The 25000-nt window shown below is 39.1% G+C and overlaps 1 protein-coding gene and 1 pseudogene across 1 annotated transcript in view; both read right to left on the bottom strand.

Annotated features, from left to right (window-relative positions):
* Positions 1-25000, bottom strand: part of LOC140947029 (uncharacterized) — a 148898-nt gene that overhangs the window by 85056 nt on the left and 38842 nt on the right. The window lies entirely within an intron of this gene.
* LOC140945356 (uncharacterized) overlaps positions 9416-25000 on the bottom strand; it is a 20626-nt pseudogene continuing 5041 nt past the window's right edge.

The raw sequence follows: 25000 nt of genomic DNA, 5'->3' as shown, positions 1-25000 counted from the left end.
GGTTAGGATATTAAGGTAACCCAGGAACTACAAGAATGTCAAATACACAAACAGCTAACCGGAAAAAAAAAAAAAAAAAAAAAAAAAAACTTGTCAGTAACACGGGGGGGGGGGGGGGGGGTGGGGGGAGGTTGTTCTCCTAAGAATCATTGGAGGGGGGTGTGCCGCCCGGTTCTCCACATCCTGACCCTATTTCAGACCAAAACATGTCATTTTCCACACCCGTTCTAAGACCTGACCTCTAAAATCCATACCAGTTTTCAAACCTGGAGGCAGTCACAAAACGTAACATACATGTTTACGAAGACAGAAATTAGATCATCATTCCTGAGATGAGAGCGCCAACAAAAAAATATATATTTTTCTTAAAATTTATTTCGAATTCGCACATTATGGGTTTATGTTATTCACCGGCTGGTAGGTCCGTATTGTGAGAAACTGTGCCCGAGGTCTTGAATTCCGCCCGATGCCGTAGGCCGAGAGCAGTACTCAGACCGACCGCGGACCGACCTAGGCCGGTGAATAACATCTTTATTTTTTCCTACTGAGATTTAAAAGTTTCAGGAAATTTTACTTCAGCCTCCAACCTACGTGTGTTGAAGAAGGGCGCGTTCGTGTTGATGTTATTCAAAGCGCGCGATCGATTGGAAACCAAACCAAAACATTACAACATGATTTTTAACTTGTAACTTATATTATCACAATTGAGCTCTTTTTAGAATAAAGGCTTTTATGTCTTGGTAGACAATTTATAATCTGAGTGTCAAACAAGGATAAAAGAACTGACGAACTTAAAAGCCACAGGAAAGAAAATACATCAAAGATTTTCTTCGGCTGAATATTTACTTTACGATTAATTCAATCGAGAGGGATAAAAACTGCAGACGGCTTTATAAAAAGAGCTAATTACACATACCAATCTTAGGGTTTTAAAGTGAATTCGAATAAAATAACGTGATGTGGGTAACTAAACAAGTATATTAACTAAGAAATAAAAACGGCGATAACCGACTGCTGGAAAAGTTGTTCGTGTTGTTTATTCAAGATTGAAAGCTACATCCAATCGTTGAAAACAACCTTTTCTCAAAACTAGAAAACTAGTGAGGCAAAATTCAATGAAAAACGGCAGAATCTAGATTCAGACAGCAAAAATGGAAAACCAACCTACAAACAGAGGAAAAATGTCGAATAAAGGGTGCATAACAGCAAGATTGCAGTACTTACAGCGGCGTAGGTTATAAAACTAGTGAAGCGACATCACGAGCCGCCTGTTGTGCTTTACTTTAGCGGTTTTCCTGGCTGACTTGCTGGATTCTCCCTTCAGATGTTTTGTCTGAATAACAAAATTCACTTTTCTCTAGATAAAGCTAATAATAGCGCAAGTTTTAAAAAGAAAAATGGTTCTGAATCACCGGTTTTGCTCATTCACAACAACAAACAAACTTGTGAATGAAGCCGCCAACGATTCCGCCCGGGCTAGATCGTAAAAAAACTGCCCGCTCTCGAAACCAATCAGATTGCAGGATTTAGAGGATTCCGCCCCCTCGCAAGCTCATAAAAAAATAATATCTTAATCATTTAGAACCAATTGACAAATACGTTCATACACCACCGTAGCTCCCACGGAAACTATACCCGATTCCAGACAAATGGACAAAGTCTTTAACCGTTTTCAGACCAAAACGGCGAAAAAACCTTATCCTTTGGGGCGGCACATACGTATATGGCTTATATAAGGGAGCGTCTGTAGAAATTAAGGAAATCACCGGAATACTTCTCACAAGCAGTATCTGTAGAAATGTATCACGAACTGAATTGCCCCCAAATTACTGAACAATTTTCAATCATTAGAGCATCTCGGGATATCAATTTCCTTCAAACCTAAATTCCCCCAGAGAAGTATTCCTATCTCCAAAGCTCACAGAGCGACCTCCAAGACCTAATGCAATAAAAACAGTACTGGAAACTCGATCCAACCAGCCTTATCCACTAGAAGGGGTGGTATATTTTATACGATGCATAATAAACGTAGCGATCAATATCAAAGCGACATTCGTGAGACATCACTGAAACGATAAAACTAAACCCTTTATATACATATTAAGAATGTTACAGTACCACAAGTGAAGAGTAAAACAATATGTTTTTCGTCTCTCACCTATATTTCGGCCGTGTTAAACGGTCTTCATCAGGGTGAATGGCCGTTACAAGCATCACACACCATTATTACATGATAACGAACAAATTTGAAAATTTGCACGCGCTACAAAGAAAGATAAACACGCGCGCGCTCTTACCGGACGCGAGACCCAGTCGATCTATTCTGGCTGTAAAAAAAGTCACTTATATTCAAGCCCTGAGGCTGAATACAGTTCAACCTATAGGCCCACTGGCCTTCTTTATCCCGGAGAGCTGATTCATCCCCGGACACTCTGTCAATTAACTGTATACTGACATCCTCAAGACCATGGTGTCCCGGGCCAAAAAAATGTCTATACAAAAGATCATCCTTGCTTCTACCCTCAAAAGAAAGCCTTGAATGCGCTCTAAAACGGGCCTTATTATTGTTAAACCTAAGCCTAAATTTTGTTGTTGTTGACCCAACGTACTGCGCATGACAAACCTTACAGGACAGCAAGTAGACAACATTACTACTATTACAGTCCAGTTCGTAGTTAATTGTATAGCTCTTTCCAGTTCTGTAAGAGGTAAACCTTTCTCCCGGTTCTAGGTACTTACAGACCTGGCATCGTCTGTTACCACACACAACTGTCCCCTTCGAGCTCCGCTCCAGACACGCGTTGACGGCCTAAGTTTAGCGTGTACTATGTAGTCCCCCAGGCTCTTGGGTCTTCGAAATGCCATGAAGGGTATGTCTTTGATGGCTTTCCTGCATTTTTCTGAGCAATGCAAGAGCGGCTGAAGTTCTCGTAGGATACTACCAATGTTAGAATGTTACATATAGTTTGTAAAAAGTGGCTAGCAGTATCACAGACCTTAAGCAGATTTTTTTAAAGATTATTATAATATCATTCGCCCCCATTGCAGAATATGGTCAATCGAATGAGCCGTTAGCTCATACAGTCTTGACTGCTTCCATCCAGTCTTACCTTCTCTAATCGATAGATAGAGAAGGGGGCTTCAGAATGACTGTCGGACCGGGAGGAAGCCAGTTACTGTACCTTTGTCATTTAATTAGACGACCGCTCTACGGTAATCAAAACACTGCAGAATAACTACGAAACATCATTTAATTTGTTTTAAAGTGCTTCATACACTGTAAGTGACCGTTTGCATGTTGCTGATCAGTATTTCAATATTTTGAAGTTTTGTTGGTTAATTACCTAGCAGTGGTAAAGAGTAAACTAGGCGGTAGTACAGTCATTTGACTAAAATGGTCATTGACCAAAATGCCTTAATTTATGTCCTGCCGAGAGAGATTTAATTTGTTCACAATAAGAGTGTGAGCTACCTCAATGCCCCTATACCAATCAACATAAATGTTTTAGTTAACAAATGAATATTTTTCTCCCTGTCCACTTCTTAACGGTATGTCATGGTTGTCCCTAATTAATCTGTAAGTCAAAGGCATTGTTTGGCTTCCTAGTAAGTTTCATTACTACTGTTTGCTTAATTTTGATTATTTTAAAGCAGCCTAAGAATAGGACTATTTATCTTCATATTATTTGCAACACACTTTATAAAACTTGCAAACTGGACTTAATAAGTTATCTTACCTTAATTTTGTCCTCCATCCTGTATTTCTAATACAAGAAAGAAAAAAAGCCACTTTGAGTGAAACTAAAGTGGACATGTAATACTCTCTATGCTTTTAATAAGTTCCATAATAACGACCATAACAAGTAGGTATGCCATTAAGATAGTACACATAATAAGAACCACAATTTTTCACTTTGATGTTTGTTGAAAATTCACAACAACCTGCAGTCCAGCTTGTAATGTGAGTCCCACATCTGTTAGTTGGTTGACATAAAGGTGGTATTCTTCTGCCTGCTGAGCCCTCAAAACGAAACCATCCAGGTCCGATTCCACTGTCACAATGACCATGGTAAGAAGTGTACGTTATCTTTCTGTCAGCGTTGTTAAATAAAGCGGCGCCAGACTGGTCCTCGATGATTACGGATGCCTTTTCCTTGCCGTTCGAATTCTTTACTCGTAAATTCTTTTAGAAAGTCAATGATCGAAAGATGCGCCATCTTGGCCATTTTGTCGATCAGGCAACTCTTGTTTCTAGTCCCCCTCGATCGCATCCTTCGCGTTCCCAACAGTTCGCGTTACCTGATCCTGTAGCACGCTCACTTTGTCACTGTGACCTAATTGACTTGTTTCACTTCTCCTGGAGTATAACAACGAACTAACATATCGAAATTCGGGAGCTGGACGAATAGAGAACGCATATCGCTACCGCCATTCGCTACACAGAAATTGCTATAATGAATTATCTCAAATACGAGTTCGCTCTTAAAAAGAAATTACCTCATGAAGCGATGCAGTTTTTGATCGATGATCGGACTTCACTAGCCTTTTCACGCTAACCAAATAATTAAGATTACATACCACATTTTCCCGACCTCTTATACACCTCTCCACTGCGAGAGACTGATGCAGTAGACTCCGTTTCACACTTTTCCACCTCGTTCAACATGATGACCATTTTTTACCTGCCGTTACGAATAGAAAATGTTCTTCTCCAGGCATTCGAATCTATTCGGATCTAATGGATACAATGGATTCCATTGGAACGCCTTTTCACCCCCTTATACAACAGGAGTGGAATTTTCTAAGTCTCTCACGAATAGAAAAATGTACTTTTCCATCGGAATCTATTCGTTTCCAATGGATCCGATGGACTCCATCGGAACGACTTTCTACCCCCCTCATGTCACATGAGTGGAATCCATCCAACATGAGTGGAATCTTATTAAGTCTCCAACGAATAGAAAATGAACTTTTCCATCTGAATCTATTCATGTCCAATGGATCCGATAGACTCCATCGGAACGACTTTCTACCCCCCATCCAACATGAGCGGAATTTTTTTTAAGTCTCTCACAAATAGAAAATGAACTTTTCCATCGGAATCTGTTCGTGTCCAATGGATCCGATGGACTCCATCGGATCGACTTTCCACCCCCTCATCCAACATGAGCGAAATTTTTCTAAGTCTCTCACGAATAGAAAATGAACTTTTCCATAGGAATCTGTTCGTGTCCAATGGATCCGATGGACTCCATCGGAACGACTTTCCACCCCCTCATCCAACATGAGCGGAATTTTTCTAAGTCTCTCACGAATAGAAAATGAACTTTTCCATCGGAATCTATTCGTGTCCAATGCATCCAATACACTTGGTAGGACTTTACACCACTAGACTTCCGCTTTTCCGATGGAAAGCAAGGGGATACGACTGGATTCTGGTCGACAGTATTGGACAACCCTCCCATATATCCACTCACTTCCCACAATGCCTGAGCACGGGTACAGGAAACCCAATTTACGGTCACTACTTCTCCGCCTTTTTTTTGAAATGAAGCAATAGACGATGAAACAAATAAAACTCTGAGCTAGAACTGTAACAATCCCGTAAAGAGAGTCAATAAAACTGTTTGAAGATTTCAACGAATAGTTTCTTCTCAACAAAATTACTCTTGGTCAAAAACTTAGCAAAGTCCTAATATCAAAATCAAATATTCTCTTAACATATTCTTAACAAGCCTGCAGCTTGGCTCGGTTCTCGTGCGGGTAGACTTGTCTTGTCGTTCCACCTCTCCGTTTTCCCTTGCCCACAAAGGAACAGTTCTCTTATGCTTGATCCCCTGCAACAAGATAAAGACTAAGGCGATGCTTTCACCCTAGACGACAAGGAACCGTATTCCACTGATGACCTTTTATATATTTGGGCAGCGTTAGCTCTGAGCCATATCTGATCTTTGGTGGATTCAATATGCATACTGTTAAACCGGGGAGCGTAATGTTCTTTTAAAGTAGGTTCTTCCACGTGCAGCGCACCCGATATCCTTCTTTCTTCCTTACAACGAAACTTGTAATTCAGCGTATACAAATGTATTGGTTAAGAGTAGTGCGTAAGCACATATTAATCTTTAACGCCTAGAATCCCTTGAGCAAGAAGCATATATACTGTAGCTTCCACAGAAATAGCGTGCCTGGGCAATCAGAACGTGTTCCTCTCCCGACATCTTGCTTTAACTAAAAAGTAACATTTCCTTTCTTGATAATAATATATCCATTGTGTTCTCATAAGTCCTTAATTCTGACGTGTTAACATTAAAGGGATAAGTAAAACACAGAGAAGCAATCCAAATCGGAAGGAAAGCCCAGAGTATTTGAATTATTTGTTTCTTAGTATTTGAGTGAGTGCCTGTAAACTAGCTGGATAAGTTAAGAGCACTTTTCACTATAAACAAGCCTCAACCTTTTTTAAACCTTTAAACCTTTTTTCAATCACATTATAGTGGCCTAAAAATGTAAGACGTTTAAACTGACATGAACACACTTAATTGAAGGTCCTTTTAATTGGTCTATTTCTCCTTCCCTTTCTTAGTCCCCTTCAAGGAAACAGGACTTTCACCCGGAAGTAGTTTTGAGTGTCGCGCTCCCCTTGGAAATCATGGCTACATTCCTGTATCTAAGCCGTGTTCTTGTTCGACAGTTGTTTCCTTTTTCAAATGCCTTGATTCACGCACTTTCCAGAGTAATAGCAAATGCAATGAATTCAGCATTGCATCCTGCGGATTTTCATTTCGTATTGTTGTTGCTGAATCAGCTCCGATCTACACATTTGATATGACTAGAATTCCCGCCCAACTGTGAGAGGGAACACATTTTTGATCCAATGTAAGACAATCTGTAAGTGTCTGCAGGGTCTTACCGTGGAGAATCAATGAAGCGATTTAGAGCTGGCTAAGAGAAGAACCGACAGGTTACCACGGAGGAAGAGGCTGCACCGATCACATATTGACTTTTTGCATGTGACATAGTCCTTTTCTATGACCACTTTTACAGAGCGACCGGGAAAATCGTGAACACTTGAAATATTTCAGGAATGTTTATTGTGTTATGACCAATTACAGCAAAGATCAGGACACGCGAACTAGCCACAAATTAACGTTCTTGCTTGCCGTTTAGTTTTCTCACGTCTGATTATTTTTTTTTCTCGCAGCACAATAACATTCCAGAAATATTTCTGGTGTTCATGGTTTTCTCGGTTTGACTGTAATCTAGCGTGGGACCAGGCTCCGCATTGTGGGGAAAAGGGGCAAAAACAGCGTTGCGGAAAAAAAAAAAATCGCGCGCGGCTTATTTCGCTCGCCAATATTTTTCCTATTTGACCCAGTTTTTTGCCTTTTTCCCCCAATGCGGAGCCTGGTCTCAGGCTAACTGTAATCCGAGATCTTTCTTCACAATACGCTCTTAGAGGCATTTGCTGTTAACCCCAGAGTACAAGTAAGGCAAGTAAGGCAGGTTGAATGGTTGAATCCTCTATCTCTAGTATTAATAGGTCCTTGCCATCTTGAGAGATACAGGTCAACATAGAGGTATACAGTTCGATCTTCTTTACCCATCTTGAAGTGCTGATGATTTGGCTATACTCTCGAGAAATCGTCCTCGATCTTTGAGAGGAAAAAGACAGTAAATGGATTTGCCTGAAGTCCAAGGCTCGTGCCATGGAAGTGAATCCAAATCCGGAATCCCGAAAATTTTTTTGCTTGTTTAATCTGGAATCTTGGAAATTTTGATGGAGGAATTCGGGATCCTAGGCTTTGGAATCCTGAATCCACGGCATAGAATCCAGAATCCAGGACTGTCTTCTATTCCCTTACAAGGGGTAACATGGGGTAACAAGGCGATGCTCTCACCCCAGATGCCCGGCGAAACTGGAATTCATTGATGACTTTATTTATTTGGGCAGCGTTATTTAAGCAATGAAGATTGCTCCCGGGAGAGATATTAATAAAGTAATGCCGTGAATGGTCTGGTTTAGTATAACACGGCAAGTCGACTAAAATCCAGCTGTGTAACAGCTGCGTCAGCTAGGTCGGTGCTTTTATATGGCAGGACTATTGGAACGTGGCCAAGAAATATGTGAGTTAAGATGAAGCTTTCAAAAATGGCTAATAACGGGGGATCTGTAATGGAGACTCGGAGAAAGCAGGCTGTCAATTCTTAGAGGGCAATAGGGACTTCAATCCCGTAATCCCAACCCTAAACTTCGTGCAATCCCGATTGTTATTTTTTTTTTTCAGCAAACCTCCCGCGCATACTTTCAATTCCGAATCTCGCCCCGATTTCGCTTTAAAATCTTTTATCCCGAGCTTCAAATAAGGGAAATCCCAGATCCCGAAAAACCTATTGGGGACCCTCTTCTGCGGATGACATGCACAGCCTGTTTAAATCTCGCCGGGGTAAAAAATGTTTTCTTTGATTCCTCGTTAATTTCAATTTTCTTTCTAGAGCCGATTCGTTGGGTTTCTCACTTTCCGCGCAAGTATACGATTGACATTTGACACGACTTGCACACTTGATTCACACAGTAAAATTCCACCGTCTGGCCTGGATTTAGCTCAATCGGTAGAACGTTTTATGTAATCCGGGGTTTAAACGATTCTGGTAGTGAGTAAAATGACGCCAACGTGCCAATGAGCTATTGTCATACTCTATAAAAAACAAACGCAAGTGACAGGTATTTCATTAAGCTGCACGTTTATTTCTCAAAGAAACTCCAATCCTAATCTAAAAACTGCCTCAACACTCGGGGTGTGACTCCCATCGGGACCGCAAGTTAGTGTCCTTGTTAGAAAGCAAGAGTCTGCAGTAGAAAGGGAATTTAGCTGATGCCCGTATTGCCGGCGTGTGCGCAAGGCGAGAGTTGACTGTACCTATGGTCGTCATGCATTTCGTTTCCGATTTTACAGAGTGCATCCCTATACCGATCAATATTAAAACAAGTAAGCAGATTCATACCCCGCCCTTTACGACACATTTTCAAAGTTAAAACATCTGTCCATCGTAGTTTATTTAGCAACTGCATGGCGTTCTTGGACTCAGTGTATATTTCTGGTCACCGTGACAAGTGACACAGAAAAATGCACTGCTAATGTAATAAATTATTTTCCCTAGTTTGACTTCGTGGTAAGTTCTATTGACAGTTTTTTTTGTTTTGTTTTGTTTTTCTTACTTGATCTTCAAAACGGCTTAAAAGAATACTTACTTATCCTCATTTTAAGTTCAAGAAAAGAGTCCTTGCTTGCTTACGCAAGTGGTACGTTGTGCTACCTCATACTTTTTTTTTCTCCCTTTGCTTAGTTATAGAAATTCAGATATTGAAGTTAAGTGCAGTTTTTGATTTTTTTTTTTTTTGATTTTTCATTCTTTCTTTAATACAATGAAGCCTAGTTAGGTGAAATGATAGAATATGTAATACTTTACTTGCACCTTGTTTTTAGTTAGTGCCACAATAACGGAGATGGCAATAACCGTTAGGTGTACCACTAAGATAGTACACATAATATGAACCACAATTTCTCACACTGATGTTTGTTGACCAATAACAGCATTTGCTTCTCCAGTGAAAACACACCGTCCTGCTGACCTGACCATCCGCTACTGTGGGGTGTCCACCATTCATCCAGCCGGGTGCACTTGTGTCACATCTGTCTACAGGTGGACATGAAGTTGGCATTCTTGTACCGGCGGACCCCTCAAAACGAAACCAACCAGGTCCGATTCCATTGTCACAATAATAGCTGCTTGCAGGGTACGTAATCTTTCTGTCAGCGCTGTTCAGACTTCCGTAATTCTGACATTCTGATATAGAAAAAATAATAATTATAATTATGATTATTATCATAAATATTAATTCAATTAACTTTTAAAAAGCTTGATATTTTAATGTTTTTCGTAGTTTAACTGGTTTCGTAAAGTTTTATCTGCTGTACATAAACAGGTTCAAAGTGGGTAATTTTCACGTTCTGTAAAGATTCCCCAGCACCTGCCTCACTGTGACGATCTCTGTCTACATACGAGTAATTGAGGATTGGTTACTGACTTTCACTACACTGGTTGACATACAGTCAAGTTTAAGCAACAACAAGGGAAAACTTAGACAAATATATCTGTAGGCATTCTTAAGCTGCCTCGATCTGTGCCCGCAAATGGATGTGTGATCTCTGCTAGATACGATGAAGTAGGGAAATAGTAGGTTAAATAATAAGTTAAATAATAATTTTATGCACTAAAATTGGATCAATTCATCACATTGACGCTAGTTTCTTTATCGTCTGTCCTCTTATTGATGATAAAACTGCATCATAACATTGTCAAGGTGTTGTGGATCCACCGTAACACGAGCCCAAGGCGAGTGAATCTAGTAGAAAATTTGACAATGTTATGATCTGGCGTCAATTTTCTTTTCACTATTACAAATGTTTGGAAAAAAAAATGATTATAAAAACATTTTACTTTTTAAAAAGGGAAATGCCTTGGTGTCCGTATCGTCCAGATGGCAGTAATTAGTGGGCTCTCCGAAAAAACGTACAGGACACATGTTGTATTGATATAAGGACTATGGGAGACAAAGAGGAAGAAGGGTAGGAACACCGACTGCTTCAAAATTGCTTCGAAAAGCTAAGGAAGTGAAACTCTTGTAGCAGAAAAAAATTATTAAATGGCTATATAGTACAAGGGTCAAACATGGGAAGAAAGACTGACTGAAAATCAAACATATCACGCTATTCTTCTTTTTTAACCTAAAGAATTCTGTCATTGTTTGAACAGTGTACAATATCTACGATTAGCACGTGATTGTTACAAGGAAAATAGACAGTTCGCAGATACCCAATGTCCGTAAATAGCAGGGGTTAACAATGTATGCGAGTTTGTGCCTCCGGACGCAGAAAAGTGTCCGTTGTCCATTTTAAGAGCGTGAGAAAAACTCACTCAGTTATTGTAAAAAAAAAAAAAAAAAATGAACTTATAAAAACGTTGTAGTGTCGGTAGTAAGAGACTTTTACTTTATACCTTTGTAACTCTAAAATAAAAAATCTTACTGAGTGGTCTTGTGTTATGAGGTTGCCTTCTTGAAACTTTGGCACCAAGGTTGAGATTTAGAATCCCTTGAGTTAGGTTGCCCATGAACTCAAAAGGAAGTATGAACTATTCCTGTTTGATATTTTCATTGCCTGCAGTTTCATGCAATTTCATTTTCTTCTTCTGCACTGATCCGTGTGCGTCAAGAGATGCGTCATAGAGTAAATAACGGAAAACATCGAACTACACCTTGCTGGAGAGCCTCCCTTAAAAAAATAAGCTCGCGCAAGTGTCAGATACGTTTGAAGCTTGTTATCATTATAATGATCAGGCTGAAAAGCGCAAAATAACAAACGCCTATGAGGTTTTTTTTCTTTCTGAGCTTGCGTGCCAGCGGCATGATGCTCTCTCTTCAAATGGTGCGGTTTTAATCTCGCAGTCCACTGCAAATTTCAGTTACAGTTTAGCCCCTCCAGGTTTATTAAACTCAGTCGGAGGCGTAGAGTCCATATCCTCTATATCTGGCATACCCGATCTCCCTATCAGTCACAGTCTCTTTCCATATAAGAAGCATATTAAGCAACCACGACTGCGACGTCATGGAGCGGAAAGGCCACCAAAAAACTGTATTCACGCTGTTTCAAATTAATTTTTATCACTCTTATTCCATTTCGTTCAAGATGATTGTCATATGTTGGTGAATGTTTTTTGGTGTTTAATTCCAAAGCGAATGTATCTCAATGTAGGAAAAGGAAAAACAAACGTTTTCTTGTCTGTAAGCGTTCCGTGTTTAGTAGAGTTTAAAACACGAACAACAGTGTTTTATCACTGGTTTAACCTTCGAGCGTAATAAGCGCAAGATTTTTTAACCATGCAGTAAGCGCGTGCGTTGCGTTTTTTGAAAAGCCTTAAAAAAATTCGAGTTTATTGAACACAGGTTAAGGGACTTGCCCAGCCCCTTAGCTGTAACAGGTTTAACAAAATGGTCGATGCGCACTCTCTCGTAATATCAGAAACAGAAACAAGTTAGACATGCCTTCCTTTGGATTCACTGCCGGTCTGCGTCCATGAGCAGTCCGCCGGTAAGTACGTTGTGTAAGCAGAATATAGTGGTTTGACGTTAGGTACTAGAAGCAATGTATATATACATTTTTACCGATACAATGTAAATTTCACATATTGTAAAGTAGATAATTATTCTTTTAATTATCAAACTGCAATTTTAAAGTTGGCTGAAAAGCCATTTTATGGAGTCGGCTGATAAACTATTACTATTACTTAATATTTCGTTGCAATAGGATTGCTAAAGAACGGTGTTCTCCTTTAAACTAAAAAAAAATAATAATAAAGTGGGGACACAAAAGCAGCCAAAATAACAAAGGCTGGTCAAAGATATAATTATGCAAATACATTGTACAACCTCAAGTAAACAGTTTAAAGACCTGTTCACGTGTAGGTGATTATAACCCGCCAGTCTATATAATCTCTCATTTTAATTTTATCAAGTTTACGTGATAGGTGCGGGTAACCATATAAGAGATTGTGTGGACAGGCGGGTTACCCTACCCAAGCGGGTCACCTCACCTACCTGGGGACCCCCACCTCCACGTAAACAGGCTCTAAGCGTCTACCAACCTTCGCAAAACGGCTATCCAAATTAAAGAAATTTCCACAGTTATTCTGTATCGTACAAGAGGGAAAAACTTTCGAAGAGAGTGTCACTTCATCTAACTGCATCTAACTGCGATGCGACGTGACATAATGGGAATTGATACAAATTAAGTTTTGCGGAATTGCAAACACGTTTTATGTATATTTACAGGAGCCGATCGGCTCCTGATATTAATAGTATTTACATCTAATCTTTTAGTCATTTTCACTAGTATTTTTCCTCGGACCGAATTAAACTCACCCCGCCCCAAGTGACTGAATTCGTAAAGTCCATTGGACGATACCCCTACTGAATATCGAGAAGTTTTAAAGGAGGTTTCACATTATTGAAAAGCATGATAAACGGGCGAAGTTTCTAATCTAATTTTATGATTTTTATGACGTTCTCATTCCTGTGGTGGCTCCCTATTGTAAATGCTCATAATGTAAAAAAAAAAACAAACAAACAAACAAACAAAAGAAGCAAAAAAAACGAGACTTGTGCACGGTACGAATACATTACTGATTGAAGTCGTATTTATCTTCGTTTGGGCGTTCTTGGTAAGAGGTCGTAAAATAAATTGAAACAGGATTACTAATAAATAAGGGTAAAGGGAAAGAAGAGCAAAACAAACTACACTGTAAGGGAAATGAAAGAGGATGTAGCAAAATGAATTTCTTTCAAAGGTTACCGTGAATGAATGAAAATAAAATCCAAACACAAGATACTAAAAGAAAAATATACTAACAAAGATAAACAGATACTAACTAGCAAATTGAGATTTAGGGGAACATTCTCTGAGAATCTATTTTGCGAACTTTTCCTTAGACAACAGTTGGTTCTCGACAGTTAAAGTTGACCGCATTCGCAGTTATTCGGAAAAATTAGAGAAATCAATTCTCCGTATTGAACGTAATAGTGCATAGGTCGTGATTAATGTAATGGTTCGCTCGACGTCATCAATGAGGATGAGTTTTCGACTCCCCTCCTTATGGCGGAAAAAAGTTCAAAGTTTTCCTTTTCTATTGAGAACCTTATCGAGTCACAAATAGTTCATTTATTTAACAATTACTGAATGAGGCTGAGTATGATGTGAAGAATTATGCAGATCGCGGAGGAGCATAGGTTCAGTCTTCAGCCTTCGGTGTCTTGCGATGCGCCGCGGTACTCCCCACCAGCCAGCTGGGGGTAGGGCGCACGGGCGAAGTTTCTTGTACATGACGTCATGGTGTTTACTGAGTAATTTATGCATGACGATTTTTTCCTCATGAACAGGAACCATCTCCCATGAGACAATAGATAGTTTTTTTTTTTTTTTCTCGTAGCAAGATTACAAGTGTACTGTTAGAAGACGCAGATAGAAAGGTAATGTTCAAAAGAATACTCCGTTTCCTTTTTGTGGAAAAAGAAAAGCTACTTCAGCTAGGAAAATTGACTTCAATATCTCCGACGAAGTTTTCTTCACGGCAGAACATTAACGTTTGTTCTGATTTGAAATGCATGCAACCAAGACAGCGAAGTTTGTAAATAATTCCGGGTAAATTTTTCACATTATTGCCAAAGAAATTACGCTTTCAAAAGGGAATTTGTGCATTTATAAATGTTCCATAGACGTTTTATATGTCTTGACTTAAGCTTTAAAGAAAAATTGAAAAATGAGCCCCGATTTGAGTCGGATTTAGTGTTGAACATAAGCCTACATAAGTCAGAACAACATGGAAAAGGATACGTCATGGATTCGTCGTAAATGGGGAATAAGTACACAAAACAAAGCGTAAATGAAGTATGTTCTACAAGGAAAAAGAAAGTTTTAATAATGACTAAACCAGAGCTGGAATAGCTAAATAAAGGTTTACAAGCAAAAATTTACAGGCTGTCACTTCATCTTCGCGAAGAACGAGTAGTACTTGTTGTTGGATTCGCTGATTTGTAAAGCATATGCGAACAACGGTCTGCCAGAAATAATTTCTCGGTCTGTTATTTTGTGTTTGTTCATTCATAACATTACTTTAAAACACGATCGTGAGACAAAGGAGTCGTAAGCTGAATATAAACTTAGTATGTTTCGCATAGAAACGCGCATCAAATCTTAAACTTTTAAGCTTGTACAATTTTTATCTTCCGGTTCTTTTTAAGACAGTTTTTGATACGCAAATAATTAATTCCATTTGAATATATGTGTTACTACCTATTTTATATTGATAATAAGTGAATTTGTAAGACTGGTCTGCCCTCAAACTCAAGTAAGTTTACTTCGCAAATGGTAGTACGGTAATACTGATCATGAGAAGTATCGTTTTATGAAGTGACTCCGACTGTACCAAGTAGCGCGGATTGAGATGAATGAAACTACTTCTAAACGCCACTTACATAATTTTCCTTTACCAATGGAAGCTGCCTTTATACCTTTGCTGTTTAGATAATTTACTTGGCCTTTCTTCAAGGACAGAAGTGGAAAGACTACCATGATAATAGGCTCTGCAGTTTGGTTGCCTTCTATGTAATCCACTGCCACGCGAAGAGATTGAAAACTTAAAGATATCCGTGAACTCGTTGGTAAGAATAAGAAATTTATTTCGAACCAGAATAGGCTCCTTCAAAGCCAGAATCTCCTCTTCCTTGAAATTATCCTGAACAAACTTTTCAAGGCCAAAAAAGTAATCATTTTCAATCTTGTATCGCCGGCAACCTTCATTTACTAAAATAGCTTCCCGCTACCACGCAAATAAATTTATGCAATCGTTAAAATTGACCAATCAGAAGCTAGACAGCAAAATTCTGCGGGTTGGCTTCTGATTGGTCAATTTGAAGAATAGCTAAGCCCGTGCGCCCAGCCGTCCTGCGCATCGAGACATCCAAGGCTGGGGACTGAGCCTAGGAGGAGCATGTCATCGATTGGATCAACTGCCTACATCTTCCAAATATGGTAATCGTGTACCGGATATGAGGACTGGAGACAATCAGTAACGATGACGCTTCTTTATCTTTCGTAAAATATGGACCAAGAACCCTTTGATGATGCTCAAGGTTTTAGATTGACTGATCATCAGTCCATAATGTGGTCCTTGTCGTAAAGTTTCAGTTCCTCTGCCGTTTTTTTTTTTTTTTTTTGCTCAAGTCGCGACTAAAAATCGTGTTTCTTTTTTTGTTGTTTTAGCAGATTTCACTCAAAACAAAACAACAACAACAACAACAACAACAAAAATAAAACGAAATAAAGGACAGCGGACCCCAACCCCGACCCTGCGTTGGCATTTCACTGACGCCCTCTTTTCTACCTTTTGATAATAAATCAATGTGGCGGATCATATGTAGATTAAGGTACAGTGCGAAAGAGTGAAACTTTTAGGGGTGGATGGATTGTTCGCTCTACCTCGCAAAGCGCCCATTTCCCCTTTTAATAATGCAGGGCATCATTACTAAGAGCTGCCCCATAAGATATGCAGTAAAAGTTTTTTTTTTTTTTTTTTCATAATTAGTTGCATATGGTTATTCAGACAACCGATGAAATCCTGAGAACCACTGATAAAAGGAAACTAACAGACATTTTTCTTCCCAACATGAGCATTTGACAGGGTAATGAGTTTTTGTCTTAAATATAGTCAGGGTTTGAAGGCCGGCTCAGCAGCATAACCACTACCCAAACTTTCAATAAGTGCCTTCCAAGGGGCTACCATGGGCGTCAAAGTAAGTTTTATCGACTTGAAGGTTAAAGAGGATGAGGAAAGTCCTCTAGTCTGTCTTTCCTTGTAGGTGTTCCCATTCGTACGTTACAAGATTCTTGTTAGATTTTATTAGTATTATACTCTATTTTGTTTGCCTATTTTTATTATTATTATTATTATTATTATTTTTTTTTTTTTTTTTGCGGAAAAGAAGATGTTCTCTTTCCAAACATTGTTGAAAGAAACTTTCAGTCTTTTAACCTGTCATTTGGAGTTCAGTATTACAGCTAGAGTTTCCATAACACTAGAACGTCAACCAGTGCAAAGTCTTTCAGACCACAAAATAGCCCGTACTTTTTGCGTAAGCCAAGAACGCGCGAATAGTCGAGCGAACGAATGGTCTGGAGCAAAACAAATGGTCGTTCCCTCTTATCTGGAGCAAGCGAGGGGGGAAGAGTGAGTGAGACTGAGGAGAGAAGCGAAAAATATGTCCTAATAAAAACCATAGAAACAGACAAAGAAAAACTAAAAGAAAAAAAGAAAACAAAAATTACCGTTTCTTAGTCGTTAGTACTACCAAATTCGTTCCTGCACCTGATCAATAACAAAGAGCCAAAAGGGATCGACGCTCAAGTTGAATATATACCATAAAAAGTTGGAAATGGGGGAATAAACGTAGTTAACATGCAACAGGCCCTCAAATAGTTGGAATCGATAGGATTCCGATCCGTGTAATTAAGGATTCCTTGGGCTCTATCTTTCCTGTTCTCACTTCTGTCATAAACACATCAATAGCCTCAAACATGTTTCCTACACAATGGAAACTAGCCGAAGTGACTCCAATACCAAAAGATACAGACTATATATACGAACAAGCGAGAAACAATGGGCCGATCTCGCTTCTGCCGGTTGTTTCGAAAGACTGCCAAAGGGTCGTCTATAATCAATTCGCATATTCCTTACGTCAGGGGGGAGGCTGTCGAACAATCAAAGCGGAAACAAGAAATTACATTCAACAGAAACGCCCGTCATTGAAACAACAGACATGATCCTACAGGCTATGGACAATAAAAAGTTAACAGCCATGGTCCTACTTGACATGAGTAAGGCCTTCGATAGCGTCGACCACAAACCGATGATCTCTAAACTTCAAGATGCAGGAGCTTCTACTTCATGTACAGAATGGTTTCGTAGCTATTTGAGTGGCAGGCAACGGGTTTTCCGATTCTGAGGCTCTTCCTAGTGTCAGCGGTATACCCCAAGGGAGTATATTGGCACCTCTCCTTTTAAGTATACATACGAACGACCTCACCTCTGTATCAATAAAATGCATGGCAAAGAGCTGCGTTGACGACACCAAACTACTTATTTCGTTTGATTTGAAAGAGAAGACGCCCACAATAGCTCATTTAGAAGAGGACCTATTCAACGTCAGAAAGTTGTGCTACCAGAACTAAGAACTATTTACTTCTTAACCCAAATAAAACTAAACTCCTGGTTTTTGAAAGCAGACAGAACGAAGAATTAAAAGAATTAAATTGGCTCCCAGTAGAAAAATTAATCTATCTTAGAAGTGCCACTCTGTCATTTAAATGTATGACGAGGTCAGCACCGGATTATCTTACGTCTAAATTTAGTAAACGATTTAACATCAGTGGGCGAGAAACTAGAAACTCATAAAGCGTTTCTAGTTGGTCACATGATTAATCAAGGCAGAAAAGTTATAGCGGAAGACATGCATGTTTGACCAAAGAAAATGTTACGGAGATGTTACGTGCAAGCAGACGTCATCATCTTTGTTTATGAAGTACCGTGCATATTTTGGCGTTATATTAATGTTGACGAAGTAAGTTGAGTCACTCTCAAAAAATTATCACAAAGTGCTATTGAATTATTACAAATTCCGACAGCTTAGTTTATTACAAAGTGCGATGGACTGTTATTACAAATTGCGACACGGTTTATTACAAACGCTTGCAACAGGTGTTACAAAGTGCGATGATTATTACAAATTGCCACAGTACATCCACAACGACGCATAATCTAGTCACGTTCAAGATAGCGAAATATCATGAAATAACTCGGAAAAAACGCAGCCTATTGGCAGATAAACACCTCTGGGCTTTTCTCTTACACTCGTTTTATTCAAGTTCCCGGATGTACAGTCACACGGTCGGCAGACCAGCATAGACCCTGTTTTCACACCAGAGATAAACGAAGTCTTGGCCTGGGTGAAAGTTCACCTGGAATTTTGCTCACGCCTGATTAATTTGACTCCTAAAAGCCTATTACCGAAAAGCGGACAATATCGTTCCTTTCTGTCTCAGCCCGGATCAGGGGGATTGATTCGTTTAGCCAAATGAAACGAGAATACAATACGATATTGGACGACACTGGGAATCCTATTAACTTTGTCCCATCTCAGATATTTACATGATCAGGGGCAGCCAATGAACCTGTTCCTCAAAATATTTGTTCTTCAGGCCAATTTTTGCTGGCCGGGAGATTTGGAAAAAAATTGTATATCCTTGGAAGGAATGTTGCTGGGAAATAGACAATGAGGATATTTCATGTCTACCATAGCTGCAATGAGCTATTTGTTTCCCCCCCCCCCCCCCTCCCACCCTCCTCTCTCACTGAAGGGTTAATTTGCGACCACACCCAGTTTCCTTGTTTTTAATGGAGTCTGCTAGGAACAATTTTTGGCTTGCAGGTCATGTGCCTAATTTCAAAAACGCTTCAAGTCGCCTCCCCTTCCAGTGAATTTCTTTTAACTTTTTTAAACTAATCCAGACTAATGACAACCGTACTCACCACTCGCAGAGTGCTGGCAGTTTTTACCGTCTCCATTGAAATACTGTTGACATGAACAGCTGTAGGACCCAATGGTGTTCGTACATGAAGCGAAACTGTGGCAGCTGTGTAAACCGCTGGTGCATTCATCAACATCTGCGGATGGAGATTCAGGGCGCTGATGTATCAAACATGCTTTACTCTTTCAAGGCTACATGTACAGTTGATCAGTTACTATTTAGAGCTATGTAGATGGGTTGCGCCTATTTTTAAGAGCATTTTATAGTGAAAAAACAAACAAACTATTAGATGCTTATTGGAAGCTAAGTCTAGCGATTGATGCAACATATAAACAGGTGGAGGATAATGGGTTTAAAAGCAGATAAACTTCAGACATGTTTCACAAGACGACACAGTATTACAGGCTTTTGAACTTGACTTTTTACATAGAACTCATTTCTAACAGTAAAATGAGTTCCTTACATTGCTCTCTCAATAAATCTAAATTTCAGTGTTAAGATACAAGAATATCAGTCAATCGACATTAAGATCTTTGAAACAGTGCTACTATAAAGTGTATGTTTTATGCAGCTCGACCCAGCGCTCACAACAAGGACTTCGAAAGAAAACAAATTTCCTCCTTCATTCGGCTTTTAAATCTCAAACATTTCTCCATGAATCCAGCTATGATGGGGTCCCAGGAAAAGACTATCGGACTATGATGAACAGTCGTTATATAAACAACTGAGCAAGTGTCTTTCATCTTTGGCTGCTCGAAGTGTTCTCCTGATTTCAAAACGGCAGTATACTTCTTGTAAACGCCGAGCTCTCATAATCGAGGACGAATTTAAAAACACTTACCTTTGTTGATTATTCCGTGAACGGAATGAATCATAGAATGAAAAGAATATGATGTGAACTTCTTAAATTGCAATAGCCACTGCCACGATCATGTCGTTGTTAATTTGCAATTGATTAAATTGCAATTGCCATGCACTGCGACGATCATATTTTTATTTATATTTGTATTGCTGCAGTTCACATCATCTTTATTCTACGACAGATCAAGTATCTGTAATTATTATTTATGTAATGAGATTTACCATAAGGTAATATGACCAGTAAATATTATCTGTTAAAAATTACTGGCAATTTGACTGGTGGGACAATTTTTCTCAAAAGTAAGAATTATCGTGTAACCAATCACAGGCCGCAGACGAAAATTTTCACTATTAAAACATCGTATCGGTTTTCGTGCCTTTCACTGTCCGCTTTCACTAAAATAGTTACGTCGTCTTCGATCGGGCACTTCAAGGTTCGCAGATAAAGTCTCATTCGAAGAATTTCCCGAAGGACAAGAAAAGGAAAACACTACAAAGAAAACTGAGCAGAATATTGCTCTATTTTAGGAATTGTTAATCATGAAAGGCGAGTCGAGTGTTTTTAGAAGAAATTCCCAGGCGAATTTATCATGCATCAGCGAATGAGAAGACAACGAAGATTGTAAGCCCTCCACCCCGCCCACCCTGAGTTCATGGTATAATGTGATTGCCAGATTTGAAAGGTATTCGAAGAGAAAAATCACGACCACAGCATTATAAAATACTTCACGAATGGCCTTTTGGTCAAAACAAAACGGACATGAGCTAGGCAAAGTCAAAAAGTGGTGTCACTTTTCTCCGGGGTTGTAATTCAAGGAGGCCAATTCAGAATTTCAATCAGCAGTTTGAATCAATTCATAAGTTAGCAGTCCACGAATCTTCTCTCCAAAGAGGTACAAACCATTTAAAGTATTAGATTCTGACTCTGATTAGTTAAATTACAAATCCATAAACATACGGCTTAAGCTCTTTTCTTGAAACTTTGTACATGTTTGTACTTGGTACGTCTTTACGGTTCTGAACGTGTTTGAACATTCTCACTGAACGTTCAAACTTGTAGTATTATGTGAGATGTAGCTTTTAAAAATCAAGTTTTCACTTTTTCTTGGAGATATCGAAAACAAATTTAAACATTCCAAAAAACGTTGAAGTATATATGTTATGTTGCTAGTTGTAATTATATCTCGCTCCGCAATCGTTGTGTTTGTATTGATTTTGTCTCGCGATCGATAGTGTAAAAGTAAAACTTTTGTTATATCTATCAGTACAAATACAATAAACAAATTACTTCATGGTTGGTTCCTTTGTACGATCTTTTTTCTCTGGTTTTGAAGAATCACTTACTCACTGTCCCTTATCTCGCTCCTTCGTTTGTGATTCTTAACAACTCGTGAATAAAAAGTCGTACTCACTCACGAACCATGAAGTAACATCTATTTCTTATATCTCGAATAATTTTATGTTCTCAGATGCCGACGAGTGTTCTAACAACGATCATAGCTGTGACGTCAACGCGGTTTGTAGCAATACTGTGGGATCGTACGCATGCGCATGTAAAGCAGGATACACAGGAGATGGAAGGACTTGCAATGGTACGTTTGCTTGTATCCGTGTTCATTTAAATGCTTGAAAAGTGGAGCTGTCATGGCTTGCGTGTGGTTGCCACCGTTTTTGTTATTTATTTTCTACTTTAGTATAGCCTGTTATAAGTAGCTTGTTTAGTTTCTCTGGCTCATTTTCCTCGATTTTGTTGACAATATTTTTCTCTTAACACCGCATTTTCAATACATTTAGCCAGAAAGACGTTTTTTTTTTTACTGTGTTTGAGTTTTTGGAATTTTTGTTAACTTTTCTATTGTTGTTTTGCGTACATGAAATCAAATCTTTGTTTGCTGAAACCCATGGCCATTTTCTTAAATTTTGTTGTTAAAACAGCTCTAATCTGATTGGTTCTTGGTGGTTTCTTTTTTGTTTTCAACCAATCAGAAACCGTTTGTAATCTGCACTCGTGTTACAAATTTGCACTCGTGTAACAGAAGAACTGCACTCCTTTCTCTGCAGCCAATCAGAATTCAGTAGTTTTTTTGTGTGTTTATTATTAGGCCTAAAAAAGATGATCGCAGGTTTGAACAATCACCATCGTTCCACGTATCCGATGTTATGAACTGGCTGCTTGGCTCCGCTTTTCTATTTGCTTACTACATACAGTCAATACTAAAATTAATTTAAACTCCTGCTAAACCAAAACTTTAACTGTAAAAAACGAGGAGAGCACAAAAGACTCTCGTATTGCTGTCGTTGCTGTTCAATCTAAAAACGAACATATCATACAAACGAAATTAAACTCAAACGGCTCACCGGTGCATGTGAATCCATCCCCTGTGAATCCTGCTGTACATGCGCATGCGTAAGATCCAACAGTATTACTACACACCGCATTAACATCACAGCTGTGAGAGTTAGTAGAGCACTCGTCGATATCTGGCGAAAAAAGTGAGGAAGCCTTCTTGTTTAGTGACGCAACAAACTCTGGATCAATAACTAAAGGTCATTTACTTAGTCATTTTCTCTATGCGTTAACCCTGCTTAACTACTATAGGTAATCCGATTTTTCATGCTTCTTTTACATATAAACGGAGGGGGAAACATTAAACTACACGTAATAAACACAATTCGAAAGAAAAGAATCTCAAAAGGCGAGAACATCTTAATATAGCTTATAGGTGAGACTTTCTCTTAGCTCTATAGCAGAACGAGCTATAGTAAGAGGTAGTATTCAAGGGAGAAAATTTTCTTTCTGAAATGCATAACGATTCAATGCAAATTCTTATTAATTATAACGGCAAAGTACCCTGTTTGCTCAGTTCGCATACTAAAGATCAATTTCGTTAAGATATGTTTGTCGGACGTGCGTTTCAGTTTGGGTTTTACGGGAAAAAAAAAAACTTGAACGTCCCCAAAATCTACTTTTGATTTAATGTTAAGCCCAAATAATGCTAAATATGCTTTAAAATACGCATTTAAAAATCAAATAGAATAATGAAACAGGAAAGAAGACAGGAGAGAAAGGGGTCCCAGGTCTTTCGATAGATTAATTATAGAGCCTGGACACCCAATCAGTTTGTAACCGGCTGGGCTTGACAATTGCACAAGACCGAGTTTAGTGAAATTTGGCGAGATATGTATTTCTAGTTTTACTTTAATTATTATTTCGAACCATTGATTAAAAGTTATATGTCCATCGTTTTCTACACGTTTAAATGTAAAGATCGAGTATAGAAAAAACAGACACGCACATCGTTTTGGAAGCGTTTTTTACAACACCGCAACAGCTTACCAGAGCATGTTTTTCCATCGCCTGTGAATCCTGCTTTACATGCGCATGCGTACGATCCAACAGTATTGTTGCAAACCGCATTAACGTCACAGCTGTGAGAGTTGGTAGAACACTCGTCGATATCTGCATGAGAATTGTAAGTTACGTAAAGCGTTAGAATAACTAATATTAAATCTACCTGCTCAAATACCTTTGCAAGGTTTTCCATCTCCTGTGTACCCAGCATTACACGAGCATTTGTATGAACCCACGGTATTCTGGCAAACGGAATTGACGTCACAGGAATGGGAACCAGTGGTACACTCATCCAAGTCTAAAAAGTAAGCACACAGAGGCTACTTGTCAAACAACATGACTTTTTTAGTTAATGAAGCTTGTTTAAAGCGAATATACTGTGGTGTACCTAGGTAATTGAAGTACACTGGCAAGGCAAAAAAAAATGTGTGAAAAAAGGAACTTCCAAAAAGGGTCGTAAGCGTGCCCTGAGTTAAGGTATATACTTAATATGTTCGTTAATAATTTACAAAGAGGTGTTAAGAAAACCAAGTTAAAAAGTAGGCGGAGGTTAGCGCGACTTTTCCCGTGGTTCCAATGTATGAACGCTTTCTCGTTCTTCTTTTGATTACGCCGATTTCAGGCTTTTGCGGCCATTTTTAGGTCAATGGACATTTTTTTAATGCAAATGTATACGACTTGTTTCCCTATTTTTCTAACAATGAAACTGATTGGTGTTACCCTCTCTTCCATCTGTCTAACCATTTGCCTAACATGCTGAACTTTTTTTAATGTAGTTTTAACTCAGTAGATTCACTATCTGGAACGTGAAGATTAAGATATATACGGTTATAAATCTTCATAGTGCTACGCTTATTACCTTTAAAACAAGTGTAGTTGTAACAGTTAGTACATGGCACATCATTCCAAGTGTAACCATGCCTGGCGCCAAGAGTGTGAACACAGTCTTCGTTTTTCCAGTCGTTCGGTTGCTGTGGGGCCCAGAACCTAAATTTGCTTATTTCTTTGTTTGTCCACACAAAGGAGCCCTCCACACTTCGGTCATTGAGTCCAATCCAAGATCTCTCTCCGTTGTGACGGTGTTGAATGTAGACATTTTCTTCTTGATTGTGAATCGTTACCAAATTGGAACTCATCGTAGAACAGTTTGATTCAGCGATCAGCCACGAGGCGCATGCTCGACTTGTGAAGTAACAGTAGCCACCGAAAAAACTCCATCTTGGCTGGCAAATATCTGTGATAAAGATATAAAACTGTGCAGTTTAGAAATCCCCACACATTTGGTCCCTTAAAGAGTGCTTTCTCCACAGGCTTCCCAAGGCTTAGTAAGGAGAACGGAACAATCGAGAAACGCGAGAAATGGAGGCAAGGAACGCGAGCGACTGGGGACGAGGCAGCTTCACAAATATCATCCCAACTGCTTGTTGGGCCGATACGCTTAGCAGGAGGAAAAGAGGAAAATAGAATTAACGACCCCAAATTGAGAGTGGTATGTGCTGATTAAATGGAATAATCAGTAGCAAAAACATTGATCGCCTTCCTCTTTTAATGAAATGACTCTCGCATAAGTTATCTTTTTATGCATTCATAA

This window comes from Porites lutea, chromosome 8, assembly GCF_958299795.1.
Source record: "Porites lutea chromosome 8, jaPorLute2.1, whole genome shotgun sequence".
NCBI classification, from domain to species: Eukaryota; Metazoa; Cnidaria; class Anthozoa; order Scleractinia; family Poritidae; genus Porites; species Porites lutea.
This window is presented reverse-complemented; position numbering and strand designations above follow the sequence as displayed.